Here is a 12,181-nt window from a genome sequence, read left to right as displayed (position 1 = left end):
TTGCCTCCCAAGAAGCGCTTCTTTTACGTCATTAGCTTGATGTAGAGTAGTTCGATCAAGTTGACAATAAAACGGCACTAACCACTTCTCGGTTTGCCGTATCCCCATAATAGTGCTTCAGTCTCTGACCATTTACTTTGAATGCTTGGCCCGAATCATTCTCAAAAATCTCCACCGCTCCATGTGAAAACACAGTTTTGACGATAAATGGTCCATACCACCTTGATTTCAACTTTCCAGGAAAAAGTCAGAGACGAGAGTTGAATAGAAGAATTTGTTGCCCCAACACAAATGACTTAGGAGATAGCTTCCTGTCGTGCCACCTTTATACTTTTTCCTTCTACATCTTGTTATTTTTGTACGCTTGAAGTCGAAATTCATCAAGTTCATTTAACTGAAGCATTTGCTTCTTCCCAGCTGCATCTAGATCAAGGTTTAACTTCTTCAATGCCCAATAAGCCTTATGCTCAAGCTCTGCAGGTAAATGACATCCCTTACCATAGACAAGTTGAAATGGGGACATCCCAAATGGAGTCTTGTATGTTGTTCTATAAGCCCAAACAGCTTCATCGAGCTTTAAAAACCAATTTTTCCTAGACGGACAAACAACTTTCTCTAGAATGCGCTTGATCTCTCTATTAGACACTTCAGCTTGACCATTAGTTTGCGGATGATAGGCAGTAGCAATGCGATGATTCACATTATAGCGTTGCATTATAGAAGTGAACTTACGATTGCAGAAATGCGACCCCTCATCACTTATGATAACTCATGGAGTTCCAAACCTTGTGAATATCTTCTTATGAAGAAAACTCAACACTACATTTGCATCATTCGTCAGTAGAGGCTTGACTTCTACCCATTTCGAGATATAATCGACTGCCAGCAAGATGTACTGATTATTGCAGGACGAGATAAATGGTCCCATGAAATCAATTCCCCAAACATCGAAGACCTCAACTTCAAGAATCACATTTAAAGGCATCTCATCCTTTCTAGTAAGATTTTCAACTCTTTGGCAATGATCACACCTTAAAACGAACTAATGTGCATCCTTAAACAACGTGGGCCAGAAAAAACCTGCTTGAAGAATACGAGTTGCTGTCTTTTCACCACCATAATGTCCACCATAAAAAGTGGAATGACAGTCTCGTAATATCCCCTCCGTCTCACAGAATGGGATACATCTCCTGATGATCTGGTCAGCTCTTTGTCTAAACAAATATGGTTCATCCCACATGTACCACTTCACCTCATGCAAAAACTTCTTCTTTTGAGCCGCATTCATATTAGGAGGCATTATATTGCTGACAAGATAGTTCACAATGTCTGCGAACCATGGCTCTTCCTCTTGAACTGCGAATAACAGCTCATCCGAAAAAGATTCGTTGATCAATGTCTTATCATGTGAAGTAGAATCGAGATTCTCCAATCTAGAGAGATGGTCAGCTACTTGATTTTCATTACCTTTTCGATCCTTGATCTCTAACTCAAATTATTGTAGCAAGAGTACCCAACGAATTAGTCTAGGCTTTGAATCCTTCTTTGAGACCTGATAGCGAATGGCAGCGTGATCAGTGAACACTGTCACCTTTGTCCCAAGTAGATAAAATCGAAATTTTTCAAAAACAAAAACTATTGCAAAGAGCTCCTTCTCAGTAGTGGTGTAGTTCATTTGAGCTCCATTTAGCATCTTACTAGCATAGTAGACCACATGAAAGATATTATTCTTACGCTGCCCAATAACTGCTCCCACTGCATAATCACTTACATCACACATCATCTCAAAAGGTTCTCTCCAATCAGGTGTCGTAATAATTGGTGCAGTTATTAAACTCTTTTTGAGAGTCTCGAATGCTGCCAAGCATTCATCATCAAAATTGAAAGGCACATCTTTCTCGAGAAATTTGCACAACGGCTTAGATATCTTAGAGAAGTCCTTGATGAAACGTCGATAAAAACCCGCATGACCAAGAAAACTACGGATTCCCTTAACAGAATTGGGTGGCGGAAGATTTTCAATGACTCCCACCTTGGCTTTATCCACCTCAAGGCCCTTGCTAGAGACCTTATGCCCAAGAATGATGCCTTGTTGCACCATAAAGTGACATTTTTCCCAATTAAGCACTAGATTGCACACACCTTTTTAGCACCAAACGCAGATTATTCAAATATTCATCAAACGAATGTCCAAAGACGGAGAAGTCATCCATGAACACTTCGACATTATTTCCAATCATATTAGAGAATATGGCCATCATGCATCTCTGAAAAGTGGCTGGTGCACCACATAAGCCAAAAAAACTCTGCAAAAAGCAAACGTGCCAAATGGACAAGTGAAAGTAGTATTTTCTTGATCTTCCGGTGCAATGCAAATCTGATTGTAGCCTAAATAGCCATCCAGAAAACAATAATACTCATGAACAACCAACCTGTGAAGCATCTGATCAACAAATGGAAGAGGGAAGTGATCCTTCCTCGTGGATTTATTCAACTTCCTGTAGTCCATGCATACCCTCCATCCTGTGACTGTTCGAGTGGGGATGAGCTCGTTCTTCCCATTTGCTATCACAGTAATACCTCCTTTCTTAGGTACACATTTCACGGGGCTCACCCAAGAACTATCAGAAATAGGATATATGATTCCTGCATCCAGCCACCTTAGAATTTCTTTCTTCACCACTTCTTTCATGATAGGATTAAGTCTTCGATGTTGCTCAACAGTCGGCTTGCTACCTTCCTCTAGCATAATTTTATGCATGCAGTACAAAGGGCTGATCCCTTTTATATCTGTTATAGTCCATCCGATGGCCGATTTGAATTCTCTCAAGATCCTCAAGAGCTTGTCCGCATCACTACCTGAAAGGTCAGATGTAATAATAACAGGCAAAGTAGATGCATCACCTAAAAAAGCATACCTCAAGTGTTCAGGCAATGGTTTAAGCTCCAAAGTAGGTGCTTCCTTAATAGATAGTTTGAGCTTTCCCTCAGCATTCTTGCGATCAGTATTACCAAGAGATTCAAACAGCATGTCTAGCTTTCACTTCCAAGGAGAAGCATTTAGATATTGTAACTGCTCATTGCCTTCCTCATCATCACTGTCAAATTCCCCCAATAAGGCTTTTTCTATGGCATCAGACCTTAGCACATGATCAAGTTCTGAAGTAATTGCAGAATCAATCAAATTCACCTTGAAGCACTCCTCATTTTCTGTAGGGAATTTCATTGCATTGAATACATTTAATATTACATCCCGATCTTGCACCCTCATAGTAAGTTCACCTTTTTGCACATCTATCAAGGTACGGCCTATAGCCAAGAAAGGTCTTCCCAAGATTATGGGAATCTTCTTATCTTCCTCGAAATCCAGAATGACAAAGTCTGCAGGAAAGATGAGCTTGTCCACCTTTACTAACACGTCCTCTATGATACCTCGTGGGTATGTAATAGAACGATAAGCCAATTGTAGAGACATGTAGGTGGGCTTCGGATCAGGCAAATTCAGCTTTTTGAAGATAGACAACGGCATCAGATTGATGTTTGCTCCCAAATCGCAAAGGCACTTGTCGAATGACAACTTGTGAATGGTGCAAGGAATGGTGAAGCTACCTGGATCCTTAAGCTTTGGAGGTAACTTTCGTTGCAGCACAGTGAAAGGAATATGTCCTAAGTCCAATCATGTATGAAGATTTAGGAATAACTTTTATGTAATCTGTTTTGATTTCATTGATATTAATAAAAGACTTATTTTGTTTTTATTACGGGCTCTATCTATTTAAGTGTTTAAATAAGATATACCATAGTTTAGAGTAAAGCTTTTTATGGATTATGATGAGATCATAATAGTGAGACCTAAAAAGATGATAACTCTAAACTTAAATAGTTCCTGGTCATAGGATTACTAACTGGTAATTAATAATCCGCAAAGATCGGTACATACTATGCTTGTTTCATTATGAAGGATGTCTGTTCTCATAGACATTTGTGTGGTGACACTATAGCTAGTATGTAGGTGCTTATTATAGAATAAGTTCACTGAACATGACTCGCACAGCTGAACAACTGATGGAGTTCACTCACGTGTCAGCAGTTGTTCACATAGTGATAGTTGTACAAGTATCCTTAGACTTGAGGTCATCATAGTCATCTTGTGTACACTGAACTATGCTTTGGTTTAGTTCTTAGTCTCCAGGGACAATTATTAGGGCTCTTCTGGGTATAGGAATTTATACACGAAGATAGTGTATGATCAATAAAGGATCTACCCCTTCCAGTGAAGGAAGCGAATGTTCAAGGCTGATCCACTTATGCTAGTTCAGGAATCTCTGGCCAGAGTGAATGAAATTAGAAAGGAGTTTCTAATTTGCATAGAACTACGCATAGTAAATTATAAGCAAGTGATTGAATTAGATAGGCTTGACACGAGATCCATGCCTTGTATTTAATCGGGACATTGTAGGGTAGAAGGAGTTTATTGTACGGTAACTATTCACTGAATAGGTTCTTGGTATTCTAAGCAGTGAATTCATATTATCCGGATAGTCGCGATATGCTGAGAAGTATCCCTCACGATGTAGAATAAATGTGATTAATTAATTAATCATATTTAATAAATTAGAGAATTTATATAAATAATGATAAAATAGTTTTATTATTATTTATTTCTACGACCGGCTTAATATTGAACCTACAGGGTCACACCATAAAAAGAGAATGATTTAATGGTGGAGGAATTAATTAATAATGGCTAAATAATTATTTATTTGTGAAATAAATAATTAATTGGCAAATTTAATAATTGATTAAATGAGATTTAATTGATTATAAATTAATTAAGAAAAGTTCTTAATAGTATTAATTAAAGGATTTAATTTTTGGAAATTAAATCAAGAGAGAGAATTATTTCTAAAGTGTTTAGAAAAAGGATTAATAATTAAAAGGTGTTTTAATTATTAATGAGAATAATAAATGGGATAATAATAATATTATTTATGGGAAAATTTCAGCTAAAAATTTTGCCTATAAATACACTATTATAGACCCTATTTTATCTGAACCCACATCGAACCCGAAAACCCAAAAAGTTTGGAAAACCCAATTCTCTCCACCTCCTTCCTCCTCCTTAACATCATTTTCTTGGTGGATACCGGTGGAGTGCTTCACACTTGAGGAGCAACTGCTAAGGATCTCTGATCGTTGTCTCCGAATTATTTTAAAAGGTTAGATTCGATCCCTCGAATTTTTATTCATGATTTATATGCTTTTATTTGGATTTTGTATGTGTAAAAGTGTTTTGCCATGCCCCCGCTGCGATTAAAATCCAACACACAGCACTGCACTCTTCCGTTAGAGCAACGGTATCAAGATCATCCAGTTTCACCTTCCTTGAAAGAATACCTTTCATGAATTTTGCATAATTAGGCATTTGCTCCAGAGCCTCAGTGAAAGGTATGTTGATGTAAAGTTTCTTGAACACCTCCAGAAACTTACCAAATTACTTATCCAGCTTTTGTTTTTGCAATCGCTTAGGAAAAGGTGGTGGAGGATAGAGCTGTTTCTCCCCTTTATTACCCTCAGGAAGAGTGTGTTCAACAGTAGTCTTCCTTGGTTCCCCCTCTTTATCCTTTTGCTTTTCTTCTTCATCGACAACTTTAGCTTCTCCATCCTTTGCTTTTTCAGCTTCAGCAACTTTTCCAGACCTTAAAGTGATAGCTTTGACTTGCTCCTTAGCTTCCTTCCTGCCTGGAACTTCAGTATCGCTGGGAAGTGTGCCAAGTTGAAGATTGAGCAAGGAATTGGCTATTTGATCGATTTGATTCTCCAAGGTCTTGATGGAAATAGCCTGACTTTTGCACAACAACTTTAGCTCCTCGAAATCAGCACTAGAAGGTGGAGCAGCACCTCCTTATTGAGGATATGATTGCCTTTGAACATACTGCTGAGGTTGCTGGAATCCGGGTGGATTAAACTGTTTACTTATAGCTTGCTGATATTGGTTGTTGAACAGCATTCTGATTGTTGCTCCAGCTGAAATTGGGATGATTTCTGTCATTAGGATGATAAGTAGCTGGTACAGGCTGCTGCGGTCGCTGATAATTGTTCACATACTGAACAGATTCATTAACAAGAGAACACTGATCCGTAGCATGAGAGCCTGCATAAAGCTCACAGACAATAGCTATTTGATTGACTCCATAGTTGGCTAAAGAATCGACCTTCATAGACAGCGCTTGGAGCTACGCTGCGATAGCTGTAGCTGCATCAACGTCCAGAATACCTGCTACCTTCCCAGGCATCATCCTCTGAGTTGGGTTTTGATACTCATTTGCAGCCATAGTTTCAATGAGATTATAGGCCTTAGTATAGCTTTTGGCCCACAAGGCGCCTCCAGAAGCTGCATCAAGCATGGGCCGAGATTGGGCCCCCAAACCATTGTAGAACTCAGTGATCACCATCCAGTCAGGTATTCCATGATGTGGACACTTTCTCAACATCTTCTTATAGCTCTCCCAAGCTTTGCACATAGATTCTGTTGGTTGTTGCGCAAACTGAGTAAGAGCACTCCTCATAGCTGCAATCTTGGCCATTGGATAGAACTTCACCAGAAACTTTTGCACAAGATCTTCCCAAGTAGTGATGGACCCAATTGGTAAAAAATGTAACCAATCCTTAGCTTTATCCCTCAGAGAGAGTGGGAAAAGCCTCAGCTTGATAGCCTCATCGGTAACACCATTATATTTGAAAGTACTGCAGATCTCGATAAAATTCTTGATATGCATGTTGGGATCCTCAGTCGCAGCACCTCCGAAAGAAACAGAATTTTGCACCATCTGAATAGTGCCCGGCTTGATTTCAAAAGTATTGGCCTTAATAGCCAAATGAATGATGCTTGACTGAATGTCATCAATTTTAGGCCGAGAAAAGTCCATAAGAGCCAGATCTGTTGGAACTATACGATCACCCATTATTACAGGTTCTTTCTTTTCACTCTCTTTATCTGAATCTTCAAAATCTATCTTCTCCGGAATGTCAAGAACTAAATCTGTCTCCTCAGCCGTATCTAGAGTCCTCTTGCGAGTGCGAGAACGTGTTTGCATAAACGCTCGCTAGAGTACCTGAAACACAACCGGAAACAGTAAGTAACAAGTCTTAATCAATGAGTACTAATGACCACTGATGGCAAGTACATAAACTAAACAAATTAACACCGAGTCCCCGGTAGCGGGGCCAGAAACTGGTTAGGCACAAAGCATGCACTAATAATTCACGCAAGTATACGCGTTCGCAAGTAATATAGAATGATTTCTAGTTCATTCCCACAGAGACTCTGATTAATTATATTTAATTAACACTTACTCACCAATGTATGATTACTCTTCAATGTCAAGATAATAACACTTAAAGTTGATTAAATAATTATAAACTATGAGAATTAAACACTTAAATTAACACTTGAATTAATAATATTAAACACACATGAGATCATAACTTCATTACTACTTCATTCAATAGTCATTGTTATTACCCTTAGCATTTAACGGTGATGATATTAATCGAACAACACGAAACTGATAAAAGCCAACTTTCGTTGCACAAGTACCATTCTACCAAGCATCAATTATGTTGAGACCCTATATGTCTATAGAATTTGACAACATAACGATTTAAGCGCAAGTTATTCATTATGATTACACAGGGCAAGTAATACGGTTAGAGTTACCCACTAATCATGCATACAATACATGAACCTATGCTAGTATGGCAAGTTCTAAATCTCATGATTCATTGTCGCTTCACAAGAGATTAACACGTTATCATATATATTCGCGACGCACATAAGACGAATAAGCACAACCTATGCTAGATATCATACAATCATCACATACCAAGTTATTAAACAATTAACTAAAGAAATCCATAGTAAATCCACTACGACCCCATGATCACGATTAGCCCATGATAGAACTCATCGTCTATTACAACCGGCATTTTCGTGTAATATTAATTGTAAATTTGGTGTAATTATAAAGCCGAATGCCAATATATTCAACTATTGTGTGCTTGTGTGAATGAGAATTTCTGCGTCTTAAATTTTGTTATGTGGTAAATGATTATTCAAATCAAAAGTTTATTTATTTCTTTCATTTTTGATTTATAAGGAATATCTTAAACCTTGAATAAATTTCTTTTTAAAAGTTATTTTGTTCACAAATTTCAAAAGTAGTTTTATAAAATTTCTAAAAATCCAAGTTATTTTATGGTATAAATTTTATAATTTTTGAACTTGTATTTTATTTTATAAAAATAAATCTTTATAAATGCTAATTGTCATAATTAGAAAATTACATAGTTGTCCTTGCATGCAAATCCTTTCTATTCAATTCAAAAGGGCTAAAGAGACAATTACCACCCCACTAACTCTTATATTTCTAGCCAAATTCCTTCTTTGCCCTTGCATGCAAAATGATCCAAGTATAAGTGGAAGGGTAGTCATGTCAATTCCTATTCCCACTCACATTTTCAAAACAAAAACCATAAAACAAGTAAAAGCCGTGATCATTTCACACTCCACTCACCACCACATTTTTTCTTCCCTCTCTCCTCTCTCTCACTTTCGACCTCCTCCCCCCTCACTCTCGGGTTTTGCCGAGATCAACCCCCTCCCCATTTTCTTTCTTTCTCAATCAAGTTTCCACCTTCTACACAAGTAAATGTTACTTCCCATACCATGATCTTTTATATTTCAAAGAGTTTTGAGTAGAAAGTTTAAGTTTTAAGGTTGCATGTTAAGGTTTTAGTTGAAACTCAAAGTACAACCTTGATTCTTGTGGATTTAAGGTTGTTTTTGAGAGGACTACAAAGAATGGAGAAGTGCCAAGTCTTAAGAAGGAAACTCTTGATATTAAATGGCCATTCCCTTCCATTTCATTCGGCCATGACCATAGGGGAGCCGAATGAATGGTCCTTGAGACTATTCTTGTTGCTTTGTTCAATTTTTGCATGTTTATGTGATAATGGCTTGAATTTTGTAGTGAAAATTTGATGAAACCCCTTGCATGCTAAGTGATCATCTATATATAGCTCATGCTAGGCTTGCATGTAAATTTCTTGGTAAAACATATTTAGAAAACATGTTTGGCTTGCAAAACTCGAAGACATGCATGCATGTGGATTTCACTTAGAATGTTATAGGATTTTGATCATTTGGAAAGATTTTATTAGTAAGCTTTAATTTCAGTAGGAATAATGTGTTAATATTGATTAATGCTTCTTGATGCATGGTAATAAGTCGTGTATATCTTTTATAAAATGCATAACTTGTTGTTTCAAAAACTTGATGATTTGTGAGTTGTGAAATGTGGTTTCTTTTGTTTTGCCATGATTGCACCTTAGGTAAGGATGATCTCCACCAAGATTATTTTGAGTATAAGGGAGTTAGTTTAGTAGATCACCATATTTAAGTCTTGGTTTGGGTATTGGGTTGTTGGTGGTTGAGTTTGTCAAGTCAAAACCTTGGAGGAAGGAGAGTTATAATTTCTGCAGAAAATCAGTTTAGTACCATGAGGTTTAGAGTGAGTTTTGACCATGTCATTGATGTGAAATTTGAGGCACAAGCCACTAGAAGTTAGTATTGGGAGTATATAAAAGGTTTTAGGTGTTGGTTGGAGGTTTGCATGTCATTTGGTTAGGTGCACAAGTAGAATAACAAAATCTGTCCAGCAGGGGACAGTTTTATTGCAACTTAGAAATAGGGAGATTTGACCATGTCATGGGTAGGTCCTCATTAGGCCCTGTTGGGCCTTAGTTAGAGGGAGTGTCAGAGAAGTTTTTCCAGCCATATATCATAGGATATGAGTTAGAACCATGTGTCACAAGTTAATTCAAGTCAGGGTGTTTTCTGCCCAGGAAAACAGGGGAACCATGGACTTTGAGCTTAGGCCCAAGAAGGCCCAAGCCAGGCCCTTGAGCCACATCAAGTTTGGGAGATGCCCTTAGATCAGGAGAGTCTTGTGTAAGAGTTTTGAAGGAAAACCTATAGTTTAAGGGCGTCAAATGCACTCATGAAACCATAGATGTCATTCTGAAATTTGCACAAGTGAACACTTTGACTTAACACATAGTTTTAGAACACTTAGGAGTGAGATTTAGGTTGACCACCATAGTTGTAAGATAGTATAAGGTCAATAGAATAAAAGGCACAAGTGAGGGTCAATAGGTCTTGGATAGTTTAGTAAAGGCACATCGAGTTAGGAAGCCAAAATTAGAAGACTTTGTCTAGTTTAGCGACCAAGTGACTTAAGTTGGGGGATCGAGATCATCCAAGCCTAGTGTTGCATTATGGTGTATATGGTGTTATTTGGTATTAATATATGATATGTGATTATGTGGCTATGTGTGTGCAGTTTTAAATTAAAGGTGAATATAAATTAAGTGCATATAGGCCTAAGTGCCATCCGTGTTTAAATTGGGGTTGTAAATAGGTTAAGTTGGTGAGAATATATTATAATGAGGATTATTATTATTTATGTAGGATCTCGAGACGAGGGAAAACTTGCCATAAAGGTCGAGTGAAGCTCCAGTTGCTCCTACCAGTTAGACCAGACCAGCCTTTCTCAAGGCAAGTGATTCAACTTGTCCTTCATATTCACTGCTAATAGTTTATACATTGCTGCAACTATCCTGTGTCATTTGATATATTAAATCAAGCGTATCTTATGTTTATCTTTGAATTATATAGAGATGCCATGAACCCTCGAGTACGTATTGCAAAGTAGTCTTATCATGATAGTATATTAAAGTAATTCGAATGCCATGATAAAAGAAAGGGTAGTTATAACTCTTGGTTGATTCTCTTGATTAACATGTTGATGATTCCTAAATATTGATATCTCATCCTGATACTTGTAGCCCTATAGAACCTTACCTTGAACCCTGAAAGCCAGATACTTATCAAAGTGATTCCTCATTGATTGATACCCCTCTTTCTTATCCTAAAGCTTGACAATTCTGATATATCCTGAGCTAAAGATCATTTCTGCATACCATAACACCCTTAGTATTCATGAAGCTTACCTTCTTGATGATCCAGCACTTGAACCTTGATAAGAAACCATTGCTTTAAGCCCAATTTGGCATTACCCTTCATGATATCCAATATCCTTACTAAATCCCCTTGTCCAAACTTTGATATATGAAAACCATTCAGTTACCCTAATAGAGTATGGTTTTGTGATTCATGGCCCTGAGATTTAGTACCATTTCCCCATGTTTCGAGTTGATCTATGATCCCTTGATAAAAATGTTTACTGTAAAAAGAGATATTGTTATAATTCGGCATCAGTTTTTGAAATAAATAAAATGTGGGTTTTCATTCCCAAAGGGGGATAAATGTTTTCTTTGAATGGTGGATCTGGACTGAGACGCGAGTCCTTTCCACACTTATATTAGGCTTAAAAGTTGCCTAGGGATTCCCTAATGTTTTAGAACCCAGCGAGGTTCGGGATTGCTTCGTGGCTGATCACCGGCTTTAATCCGTAGCGTCATAAAATGATTTTGATTAAAAGTATGATTTTGAAATTGTTTTGATACAAACAAAATGATGCCACCACCCAAAAGTCTTATCTCTCGATATCATTGGTTATGTCCTCTCACTGTCATTCCTTAATATATATTTCGATTTATGTTTGGTATCATATTGTTTAGCACTTGTTGAGCATTTGCCTCACTCCTTGCTTTACCCTGATATTTCAGCAAGCAGCTATGGTTAGATTCAAGCAGACCGCCCATAAGACCTGTGATGCTGATGCTTATGTTCGAGCTCAAGTAGAATAAGTGATAGTAGTTTTGTGTGAGGACTCGCTATTTTAAAAATCAGATATAATAGATGGTAGCGTTGGGCTGTTCCAAACCCTAAACTGTAAGATCTTGGATTTGGTTATGTTTACTTCTTTTAAAATGTTGTAATAGTTATATTTAAACTATTGGTAGAGTTGGGGTGTGATAGGTTTTGGTATCAGAGCTACGGTTTAGAGTCCCTGGACAGCCCAAATAGGTTATAGGATATGTGTGTAGGTTATAGATATTATGCTAGAGAGTAGGTTAAGTAAATTTATTATTAATACTCCTCTTATTGGTTTGTCAGCAAAGGGCGCATTCCTCGTCATCCTCTGGTTCGGATGAC

Source organism: Apium graveolens, chromosome 9, assembly GCF_009905375.1.
Source record: "Apium graveolens cultivar Ventura chromosome 9, ASM990537v1, whole genome shotgun sequence".
Lineage (NCBI taxonomy): Eukaryota > Viridiplantae > Streptophyta > Magnoliopsida > Apiales > Apiaceae > Apium > Apium graveolens.
This window is presented reverse-complemented; position numbering follows the sequence as displayed.